The following is an 11,823-nucleotide window of genomic DNA, read 5'->3' as shown; positions in this document are numbered from 1 at the left end:
TTCCTTTTCAGAGTCTAGAACTTTCTGGAAAGTGTCCCTTATGTATTCCTCAGGGGTTACTGTTTTAATAATATTAGTTTCAACATTGATAGGGTTACCTGAAATATAATGTTTAATTGTTTGACCGTTTACCACCCTCGGACTTGTGCCTTCGAAGTTGTTGATTTTTATGGCACCAGAACGATAGACCTCCTCGATAACGTAGGGACCTTCCCATTTAGAGAGAATTTTTCCTGCAAAAAATCTTAAACGACAGTTGAATAATAACACATAATCTCCTATGTTAAACTCACGCTTTTGTATCCTTTTGTCATGCTAGCGTTTGACTTTTTCTTTAAATAGCTTGGCATTCTCGTAGGCTTGGGTTCTCCATTCATCAAGTGAGCTAATATCAAACAACCTCTTCTCACCGGCAAGTTTGAAGTCATAATTGAGCTCTTTAATAGCCCAATATGCTTTATGTTCAAGTTTAAGAGGTAAATGACATGCTTTTCCATAAACCATCTTATAAGAAGACATACCCATGGGATTTTTGTATGTAGTTCTATAGGCCCATAATGCATCATCAAGTTTTTTGGACCAATTCTTTCTAGATCTATTCACAGTCTTTTGCAAAATTAATTTGAGCTCTATATTGCTCAACTCTACTTGACCACTAGACTGCGGATGATAAGGAGAAGCGACTCTATGATTGACATCATACTTAGCAAGCATCTTACGGAAAGCACCATGAATAAAATGTGAACCACCATCATTCATAAGATATCTAGGGACTCCAAACCTCGGAAAAATAACTTCTTTAAGCATTTTAATAGAAGTGTTACGATCAGCACTACTAGTTGGAATAACTTCTACCCACTTAGTAACGTAACCAACAACAACTAAAATATGTGTATAACCATTACAGGCAGGAAAAGGTCCCATATAATCAAAGCCCCAAACATCAAACGGTTCAATAACAAGAAAATAATTCATAGGTATGTCTTGACGTCTACTAATGTTACCTACTCTTTGGCATTCATCACAAGATAAGACAAACTTACGAGCATCTTTTAAGAGAGTAGGCCAATAAAAACCAGATTGTAGTACATTGTGTGCAGTTCTATCTCCAGCGTGGTATCCTCCATAGGATTCAGAATGACACTTGCGTAGGATCTATTCCTGTTCATGCTCAGGCACACAACGTCTAATAACACCATCTACTCCTTCTTTATAAAGGTGTGGGTCATCCCAAAAGTAATTTCTTAAATCATAAAAGAACTTTTTCTTTTGCTGGTATGTGAAACTAGGAGGTATGAATTTAGCAACAATGTAATTAGCATAATCAGCATACCAGGGAGCAGTACGAGATGCATTAGTGACCGCTAATTGTTCATTAGGGAAGCTGTCATCAATAGGCAGTGGGTCATCAAGAACATTCTCTAACCTAGACAAGTTGTCTGCAACGGGGTTCTCAGCTCCCTTTCTATCAATAATATGTAAATCAAATTCTTGGAGCAAGAGAACCCATCTAATGAGTCTGGGCTTAGCATCTTTCTTTTCCATAAGATATTTAATAGCAGCATGATCAGTGTGAATAGTAACTTTGGAATCAATCATATAAGGTCTAAACTTATCACATGTAAACACAACTGCTAAGAACTCTTTTTCAGTAGTAGCATAATTTCTCTGGGCAGTATCAAGAATCTTACTAGCATACTGGATAACATTCAATTTCTTATCAACACTTTACCCTAGAACAACACCTATAGCATAATCACTAGCATCGCACATAATTTCAAAAGGTAAATTCCAATCAGGTGGCTGAACAATAGGTGCAGTGATCAAAGCTTTCTTAAGTATTTCAAATGCTTCTACACAATCATCATCAAAGACAAAAGGAATATCTTTTTGCAATAAATTAGTCAGAGGCCTAGAGATTTTAGAAAAGTCCTTAATGAACCTCCTATAAAAACCGGCATGACCAAGGAAACTTCTTATACCTTTTATGTCCTTGGGACATGGCATCTTTTAAATAGCATGAACTTTGGCTTTATCAACTTCAATACCTCTCTCGGAGGTCTTGTGCCCCAAGACAATGCCTTCATTAACCATAAAGTGACACTTTTCCCAATTGAGGATGAGACTAGTGTCTTCGCATCTCTACAAAACTCGATCAAGGTTGCTCAAACAATCATCAAAAGAGGATCCATAAACGGAGAAATCATCCATGAATACCTCACAAATCTTTTCACAAAAATCAGAGAATATAGCCATCATGCATCTTTGAAAGGTAGCAGGTGTATTACATAAACCAAAGGGCATACGTCTATAAGTAGAAGTACCAAAAGGGAAAGTAAAAGTAGTTTTAGATTGATCCTTCGCTGACACAGGTATTTGAGAGAAACCAGAATAACCATCTAGAAAGCACAAATGTGTGTGTTTGGATAGTCTTTCTAGCATTTGATCAATAAAAGGTACAGGGTAATGATCTTTCTTAGTAGCTTTATTTAACTTACAGAAATCAATTACCATCCTATAACCCGTAATAATTCTTTGCGGGGTCAATTCATCTTTATCATTAGGAACAACGGTAATAACTCCCTTTTTAGGAACACAATGGACAGGACTTACCCATTCACTATCAGCAACGAGATAGATTATACCTGCCTCAAGGAGCTTTAGTATCTCCTTTCTTACCACTTCTTTCATCTTGGGATTTAGTCGTCGTTGAGGATCTCTTACTAGTTTGGCATCTTTCTCCACTATAATTTTGTGTTGGCATAATGTGGGACTAATGCCCTTAAGATCATCCAGAGTATATCCAATAGTTGCTCGGTGCTTCTTTAGAGTTTTCAATAATCTTTCTTCTTCTTGCTCTGAAAGGTTAGCACTAATAATAACAGGATATTTTTAGTTTCATCAAGGTAAGCATACTTAAGATTATCAGGTAATGGTTTGAGTTCAAACACGGGATCACCCTTGGGTGGAGGGGAATCCCCTAGAATTTCAACGGGAAGGTTATGTTTCAGCATAGGTTCCTGTTTGAGGAACACTTCATCTATTTCCCTTCTTTCCTTCATAAACATATCGTTTTCATGGTCTAGCAAATATTGTTCTATTGGATCAGTAGGAGGCACAACAATGGAAGCAAGACCAATAATATCATCCTTACTAGGTGGTTCCCTATCACGAGGTTGTCTATGAAACTTAGCAAAATTAAACTCATGAGACATACCATCTAAGCCAACGGTGATAGTATCTTTTTCACAATCAATCTTAGCACTAGCTGTATTCAAGAAGGGTCTACCAAAAATAATGGGACAAAAAATCATCTTGTGGGGAACCAAGAACAAGAAAATCAGCAGGGTATTTAACCTTCCCACACAAGACTTCAACATCTCTAACAATCCCAATAGGTTTAATGGTATCCCTATTAGCAAGATTAATAGTAACATCAATGTCTTCTAATTCAATGGGTGCAATGTCGTGCATAATCTCTTTATATAGATCATAGGGTATCGCACTAGCACTAGCGCCCATATTACATAAACCATGATAACAATGATCTCCTATTTTAATAGAAATAACAGGCGTGCCTACGACAGGTCTATGTATCTTAGTATCTGGTCTAGCAATATTAGCAGATTCATTACAGAAATAAATAACATGCCCATCTAAATCATCATCCAAGAGATCTTTAACCATAGCAATACTAGGTTCAACATTGATTTGCTCAGGAGGTGTGTAAGTCCTAGTATGACTCTTACGAACAATAGTCGAAGCTTTAGCATGATCCTTTATCCTAACAGGAAAAGGAGGTTTCTCAACATAAGTAGTAGGAACAATAGGATCACTATAGGTGATAGTATTTTCTTCAACTGTAATAGGTGCAATTACTTTCACTTCAACAGGAGGATTATATTTAAACCACTTCTCTTTAGGGAGATCAACGTGAGTAGCAAAAGATTCACAAAAAGAGGCTACTATCTCAGAGTCAAGTCCATACTTAGTGCTAAATCCACGAAAAACATCGGTATCCATAAAAGCTTTAACACAATCGAACTTAGGTGTCATACCTGACTCCTTACCATTCAGAGTTGCGTTTAATTCTTTCCAATAAGTCCCATTTGAAATCAATAGTCTTCAGCATATAAGAACCAGCACAGGAAGTATCAAGCAGGTTGCGATCATTAAGAGAAAGCCGAGCATAAAAGTTTTGAATAATCATTTCCCGGGAGAGCTCATGATTGGGGCATGAATATAACATTGACATAAGCCTCCCCAAGCTTGAGCTATGCTTTCTCCTTCACGAGGCCAGAAATTATATATGTAATTACGATCACGATGAACAAGATGCATAGGGTAGAACTTCTAGTGAAATTCCAACTTCAATCGCTTATAATTCCAAGATCCCGTATCATCACATAGCCTATACCATGTCAATGCATCTCACTTCAAAGATAAAGGGAAGACCTTCCTTTTGACAACATCATCAGGGATACCTGCAAGCTTAAATAATCCACAAACTTCATCCACAAAGATAAGGTGTAAATCGGGATGCAATGTTCCATCTCCTGCAAATGGATTAGCTAGCAGTTTCTCTATCATACCCTAAGGAATCTCAAAGTAAATATTTTCATAAAGTTCAGTAGGTTGAGGAGCAACTCTTTGCTCTTCTGGGTGGGGTGAAGATACCTCGAACAAGCCCCTCAAAGGATTAGTTTCCATAGTGACAAGTAACAGAAAATTTCAGCACACTATATAAATGTTTCCCTACCAAGTTCCACTCACCAAAAGCGCTACACTCCCTGGCACGGCGCCAGAAAAGAGTCTTGATGACCCACAAGTGTAGGGGATCTATCTTAGTCCTTTCGATAAGAGTGTCGAACCCAACGAGGAGCAGAAGGAAATGATAAGCGGTTTTCAGTAAGGTTTTCTCTGCAAGCACTGAAATTGTAGGTGATAGATAGTTTTGTGATAAGATAAATAGTAATGAGTAACAAGTAAATAAAGTAACTAAAGTGCAGCAAGGTGGCCCAATCCTTTATGTAGAAAAGGATAGGCCTGGACAATTTCTAATAATGAGAAAGGAGCTCCCGAGGACACATGGGAATTATCGTCAAGCTAGTTTTCATCACGTTCATATGATTCGCGTTCGGTACTTTGATAATTTGATATGTGGGTGGACAGGTACTTGGGTACTGCCCTTACTTGGACAAGCATCCCACTTATGATTAATGCCTATTGCAAGCGTCCGCAACTACAAAAGAAGTATTAAGGTAAACCTAACGACATCATTAAACATATGGATCCAAATCAGCCCCTAACGAAGCAACACATAAAATAGGGTTTAAGCTTCTGTCACTCTAGCAACCCATCATCTACTTATTACTTCCCTATGCCTTCCTCTAGGCCCAAATAATGGTGAAGTGTCATGTAGTCGACGTTGACATAACACCACTAGAGGAAAAGACAACATACATCTCATCAAAATATCGAACGAATACCAAATTCACATGACTACTAATAGCAAGACTTCACCCATGTCCTCAGGAACAAACGTAACTACTCACAAAGCATATTCGTGTTCATAATTAGAGGGGTAATAATATGCATAAAGGATCTGAACATATGATCTTCCACCAAGTAAACCAATTAGCATCAACTACAAGGAGTAATCAACACTACTAGCAACCCACATGTACCAATTTGTGGTTTTGATACAAGATTGGATACAAGAGATGAACTAGGGTTTTGAGAGGAGATGGTGCTGGTGAAGATGTTGATGGAGATTGACCCCCTCCCGATGAGAGGATCGTTGGTGATGACGTTGGTGATGATTTCCCCCTCCCGGAGGGAAGTGTCCCCGGCAGAACAGCTCCGCCGGAGCCCTAGATTGATTCTGCCAAGGTTCCGCTTCGTGGCGGCGGAGTTTCGTCCCGTAAGCTTGCCCATGATTTTTCCAGGGTAGAAGCTCTCATATAGCAGAAGATGGACACCAGAGGACCATCAGGGGACCCAGGAGACAGGGGGCGCGCCCCCCACTCTCCTGGCCAAAGTGTGGTCCCCCTGATGTATTTCTTTCGCTCAATAATTCTTATTAATTCCAAAAACATGTTTCGTCGAGTTTCAGTATTTTTGGAGCAGTGTAGAATAGGTTTCCAATGTTTGCTCCTTTTCCAGCCAGAATTCCAGTTGCCAACATTCCGCCTCTTCATGGTAAACCTTGTAAAATAAGAGAGAATAGCCATAAGTATTGAGATATAATGTGTAATAACAGCCCATAATGCGATAAATATGGATATAAAAGCATGATGCAAAATGGACGTATCAACTCCCCCAAGCTTAGACCTATTCGCCTCTCTCTCTAGACCTCCCAATCTTGTGCTATCTCTCTCTCTCATCGCACCCCCTTTATAAATGCCTCTCTTCAATGCATACACATACCCTCTCTAGGCCCTGCCAAATACGTCACCTACACATTCACACATGTTACATCTTATCATGTGCTCCATTGATCTAAAAAGCTCTCTCTTCACATTTACTTTACATACAAGATTCGTTGAATTAAAAATACACAAAGTGTGGCCAAAATTTATTTTAGAAAATCTACATCTATGCAATGTTACAAAGTTATATGGAGTATGAAAGTTAATTGCACGGTGCATCCAATGATATTTATTCCGCCTTATGAATGTTTATATTTTTATGCTATAAAGTTAGTCAAAATAAAGAGAAGCAAGGGGCATATCTCTCTCCATCGCACCCCGTCTCTCTATGCCCCTTTCACGTACGCACACAAAATATCTCTAGGCCCTCTAAAAGTATGCCTCCGTCACATTCATACATGTTCCATCTTCTCTCGGGAGATATACACCGACAATCACTGTATTTGAAGTGAAAGCACGCTACGTTCACTGGACTTCAGAATCCACTCAGTTGTGTCACCATATACATTTTGTGGTTGTTATACAGTCAGAGGCTCACCGTAGAGCTCTATATTTGTTGAAGACACGATTAGTTGACTAGCTAAACAGTCCACGTGCCACATCTAGTGTTGCATCATCAGCGCACATTATCTCACTACCATAGGGCCCACATGTTGACGGGTATAAGAATGAAAACAAATGAAAATAAATTATTGCACGGTGGGTATTAGAAGGGATTCGAAGTCGTGACCTCGGGTTCGCATCCGCGCATGCTAACCACAACGGATAAGGTGACCTTATATTGGTATGCTGAGCCGACTCTTTTAATACACATGAGCTAGTGTGGTGATTATACAGACATGTGAAAGTGCAACCAATCCCCGGGTGGGTTTTGTAATTCATTAAAAGGAGGCCTTATTGTCCCTTAGTTCCCTTATGGACCCTGCTGCCATGGGAGGGTAGGACAAAATACGTCATGCAAGTTCTTATTATAAGCACGTATGACTATATACAGAATACATGCCTACATTACATTGATGAATTGGAGCTGTTTTGTATTGCTCTATCACTACTATAGGATGCTGCTAACGTGACACTACAACCAGAGACCCTTCGACGAAACTGTGTGCAATGCATTAATCGCAAACGCTGATGTAAAAAAACGTCAAAAAAGATGCAAAATGTTTGCGATGGCGGATACATCAAACACAATTCAGATTAGAGTTGTGTTAGTGATGTGTGACATATGGTTCACTCCAGTGAATTGTTTTCTATGAGGCAGAACAACAAAAACGGGCAGCCAGATGAAGGTGTGTGCAATATACAACATGCAGTTCACTCGGCTGAACTATTTGTGATTAGGTAATACAATATAAATGATCAACCAGATCAAAGTTGTGTGCGATATACGGCATACAGTTCACTCAGATGAACTGTTTGTGTTGAGCCAAGAGAATGAAAACAGTTCAACTTAACAAGATGTGTGTGTGATACGTGCCGAACAGGTCCATAGTCAGAAATGTGTGCGAAGATTGATAATAACACAGGCGTTTGCAGCTAATAAGCCATGTGTGCTGTGGGAAAATGCTTGTTGATATACAATTGTCAGCGATTGAAATTCGTCACTAAAGGTTTCCCTGGTATGTTCTGTGTGGGATGTGATTGCATGCAGCATAACAACATATACACTTATAAGGACATGATCCCATAACCAAATTAAACATCCAATTACATAGGTGGCTAGTACACACATCAAATTTCCACACACCAATGTAAACTATTACATGCATAATTAACTAGGATAAATGATCATCTGATCATCATCTACTTCTTCTTGTGACGCTTGCCGCCACTGTTGTACTAGGATAAACGGAAAAATATTCTTTACTGCGAATAGTGTGCTCTGTTGGGCACACAAGTAAATGGATCATAGCCTTGGGCGAGCAATGTGCCTGCATTCGTCGTGCTAGCTCGATGTTCCTTCTATGCTAAGTTTCCATTAATTGATGGTGTTTATGACCACACCACCATTTCCCTCAATTTCCTCACCGGTTTCCCGCCACCCAGCGATTTTGTAGATAAACCTAGGCAGCATGCGACACACCGAGGCAACAAGCGCAACCTACAACACATCCACCTTTTCCAAGCATGCAAACCCACCAAAGTGCCGCCTGTGCCGTCAACCTCCTCTTGATGAAAACAAGAAGGCGCCACGGCTTGTCAAGGCTGAGGCACTCCCTGGCAACGCGATCGAAGACACCATGTTGCACGTCATCGCCAGGGTTGGGCAGACCCTTGGCGCATAGCGCCTTCAGCGCCGCGGATCAAGATAGGCACTTCAGCACCAAGAGGTTGCACCTCGCTGCACAACATAATCGATGGTGCAACACAGAGTAAGCTAGGCGCATCCACATTGACAAGCTGCGGCTCACTGCATAGCGAGACCATTGGAGCATCGTAGAGCAAGAGGCGCGGTGCGCCGCACAGCAAGAGCGGATCCATCAGTGCTTGCCTTCTGTTGACTGGGCATCGCTGCTGGGTACACATCCTGTTGGTACCCCCATTCCTTGCTATGAGTGGACAGAGGCCGACTTGGCCATACTTGCACCAGAGGTCGGCCGTGCCGTACTTGCACCGAACACCCGCCACGCCTTTGCATGGATCAGTCCATTCGCCTTGTCTGCGGCCGCTCGATGCCAACGCTTTGGTCGCTAGGCTCGACCGCCTCCTTGGCCCAGGTGTCGAACTGGGCACAATAGAGGAACCTAGCCGTCGCATCCTCGAGCTCATGATGAAATAGCCAACTTGCAGCTCGAGATCACGCTCCAGATGTACTGCGAGCGTGTCGACCGCTTCGACGAATGCCTGCACGAGTTTAGGCAGAGCCAAGAGCTATCGTAGACAAGGGCTGCTAGTCATGGACACGTTTCATTATGTTGAGTCATTTTGACGTGGATCGCTATGTATTCACAACAATCATAATATTGCTATGTTTATTGCTCTGTTACAATGTGTGTACTTTGTTTTCCGTTCTTATATGTTATGTTTCAATGTGTGTATATATGATTTCCATTCTGTATATGTGGATGATAACAGCTAGATACAAATTAGTATACGAAAACAGATAGAAAAATGGAATTCATATAGTTCATCACAGAATATATATAATATCATCACATATACATGATGATACTTAACTACTAGGTACAATGCATAAAATTGAAAATGAACAATACTAAAACTAATAATCTCTCCTAGGGGTAGTATTATGGCAACCCCTCGCCAGCAGCTCCCTAGTGTGTGGCGTCTTCCCAGCGGGGAGACAGTACTCCGCCTCCTCCGCCTCGTAGCGCTTGACGTACTGATCTGCCTCTTGCTGGTGAACGAGCACGAACGATCTTGCTATTTCGTTGGGCACCCATCGGAGCTCCTCATTGGTTTCACGCTGATACGTCTCCAACGTATCTACTTTTCCAAATTCTTTTGCCCTTGGTTTGGACTCTAATTTGCATGGTTTGAATGGAACTAACCCGGACTGACGCTGTTTTCAGCAGAATTGTCGTGGTGTTATTTTTGTGCATAAATAAAAGTTCTTGGAATGACCTGAAATTTCACGGTGACACTTTTTGGAATTAGTAAAAAATATTGGTGAAAGAATCAATCGAAGGGGCCCACACCTTGGCCACGAGGGTGGGGGCGTGCCCTACCCCCGGGTGCGCCCCTACCTCATGGGCCCCCTGGACCCTTGCTCAATTATCCAAACACCGTTGCATGGGTAATGTCATGATATTTCTCTCCCCTTCCCTAAAGGGTTTGCTACGTTATATCTTGTCATGGATATCATGCTCTGCTTGTCCTTGAGAAGATATACCCTTGAAATATGTGTTTAAACAACTTTTCCTTTCCATTGTTCTGTTTAAACCTGATAATCACTTTTCCTTTCCATTGATTTGTTTAAACCTTCTTGTGATCTATATGATCCAAGCAGAAATATTCTCCTGCTTATGTAAACACCTCGGTGTACATTTCTGTCAGCAAGACCCTGTTACTATTGTTGATGACATTCTGGTAGCCACCGATGGACGAGAACCTTGCCTAATGGTCCGCCTCGTTCAACAAGCAGGAAAATGGTTCTCTTCGTCCCTCGCCCTTGGTACTGATGTTGACGCTGACATAACTGATAGGCTATCCGCTGACATGCCTTACTTACATGATCGTGCAAGAAGTCACCGCCCTTTTCCACCTTTATCCCACATGGTGGGCCCATAACCCACAGGTCCCTGGATCGAAACCTGACTCCCCTTTATAACCCGGATTCTAATGTATCCTTTGCACCTGGCTTCTTATGTGATTCACGAGCTGAATGCTATACCATTAGTCATCCTGGAATCAAACACCATGTTATTCTCGTTGTTCAAAACCCCATTCCAGCTTCTGTCTAGCCATCGAATGAATGCCTACCCGTTTGAAACTTTGGTACCATCGTATATTGCACTCAACGAATTCACAGAAATACAACTCGTGGGGTACCTTGTGTATTTCACATTGAGTTCACCGTTAGATGCCCAGCTTTGTGGAGATGTGTTCTTCCGGAGTTTTTCCTCTTGGTCGCGTTCATAGGACGACGGAGATCCCGAAGAAAGGATGACGACTTGATCATGGTGACTTGAAGTAGAGAAATGAAAACATCAACGAAATGGATCGACCTCTTCGAAAGGGAAACAAAGACCGAGAAGACTCATTAGGTTTTTCGCTACCAGCACCTTCCCCCCTTACTCCACCGCTTAAATCTCGGGACGAGATTTCTTGTAGTGGAGGAGAATTGTGACGCCCGGATAATTAGCTACAGTAAGCCCACGTTAATGATGCCACGTCACCACAGTTACAGTTGCTAATATCTGCTAGTTTGAAATCGATTCGGATTCAAATTCAAAATCAGGCAAACAACAAAAGTTTTCAAACTCTAAAACTAAAGTGTCTGAGTTGTACAAAAGAATGCAAAGGTAATTGTGGTGAGGAAACCCCACTTTTGTAAAATGTTTTACTACTCTAAAATGGTTAAAACAGTAGTTGAAACGATTAAGTAAGTGCCTTTGATATTTTAAGAAATGCTAAACTATTTTTTTTATTTTGAGGTAAAACTTTTTAGTATAGTGGATTATTTTGAAGCACTATTTTTGGACCTGTTGCCATATTTTACTAAACTAAAAATAAAGTGTAACTAAAATAAAACAGAAGAGAAAAAAGGAAGAGAAAATAAAAAGCCCCCCCCCCCTCGCTGGGCCTCGGCCCAGCTGGCCACTGGGCTAGCCAGGCTGGCCCAGCCGCCGCCCCACACCCTCCTCCATACCCCCCCACTCGGGGGAAAACCCTAACCGACACCCCCACTCGCCCCCCACGATCCCCTTCTCCT

Source organism: Triticum dicoccoides, chromosome 4B (genome assembly GCF_002162155.2).
Source record: "Triticum dicoccoides isolate Atlit2015 ecotype Zavitan chromosome 4B, WEW_v2.0, whole genome shotgun sequence".
Classification (NCBI taxonomy): domain Eukaryota; kingdom Viridiplantae; phylum Streptophyta; class Magnoliopsida; order Poales; family Poaceae; genus Triticum; species Triticum dicoccoides.
This window is presented reverse-complemented; position numbering follows the sequence as displayed.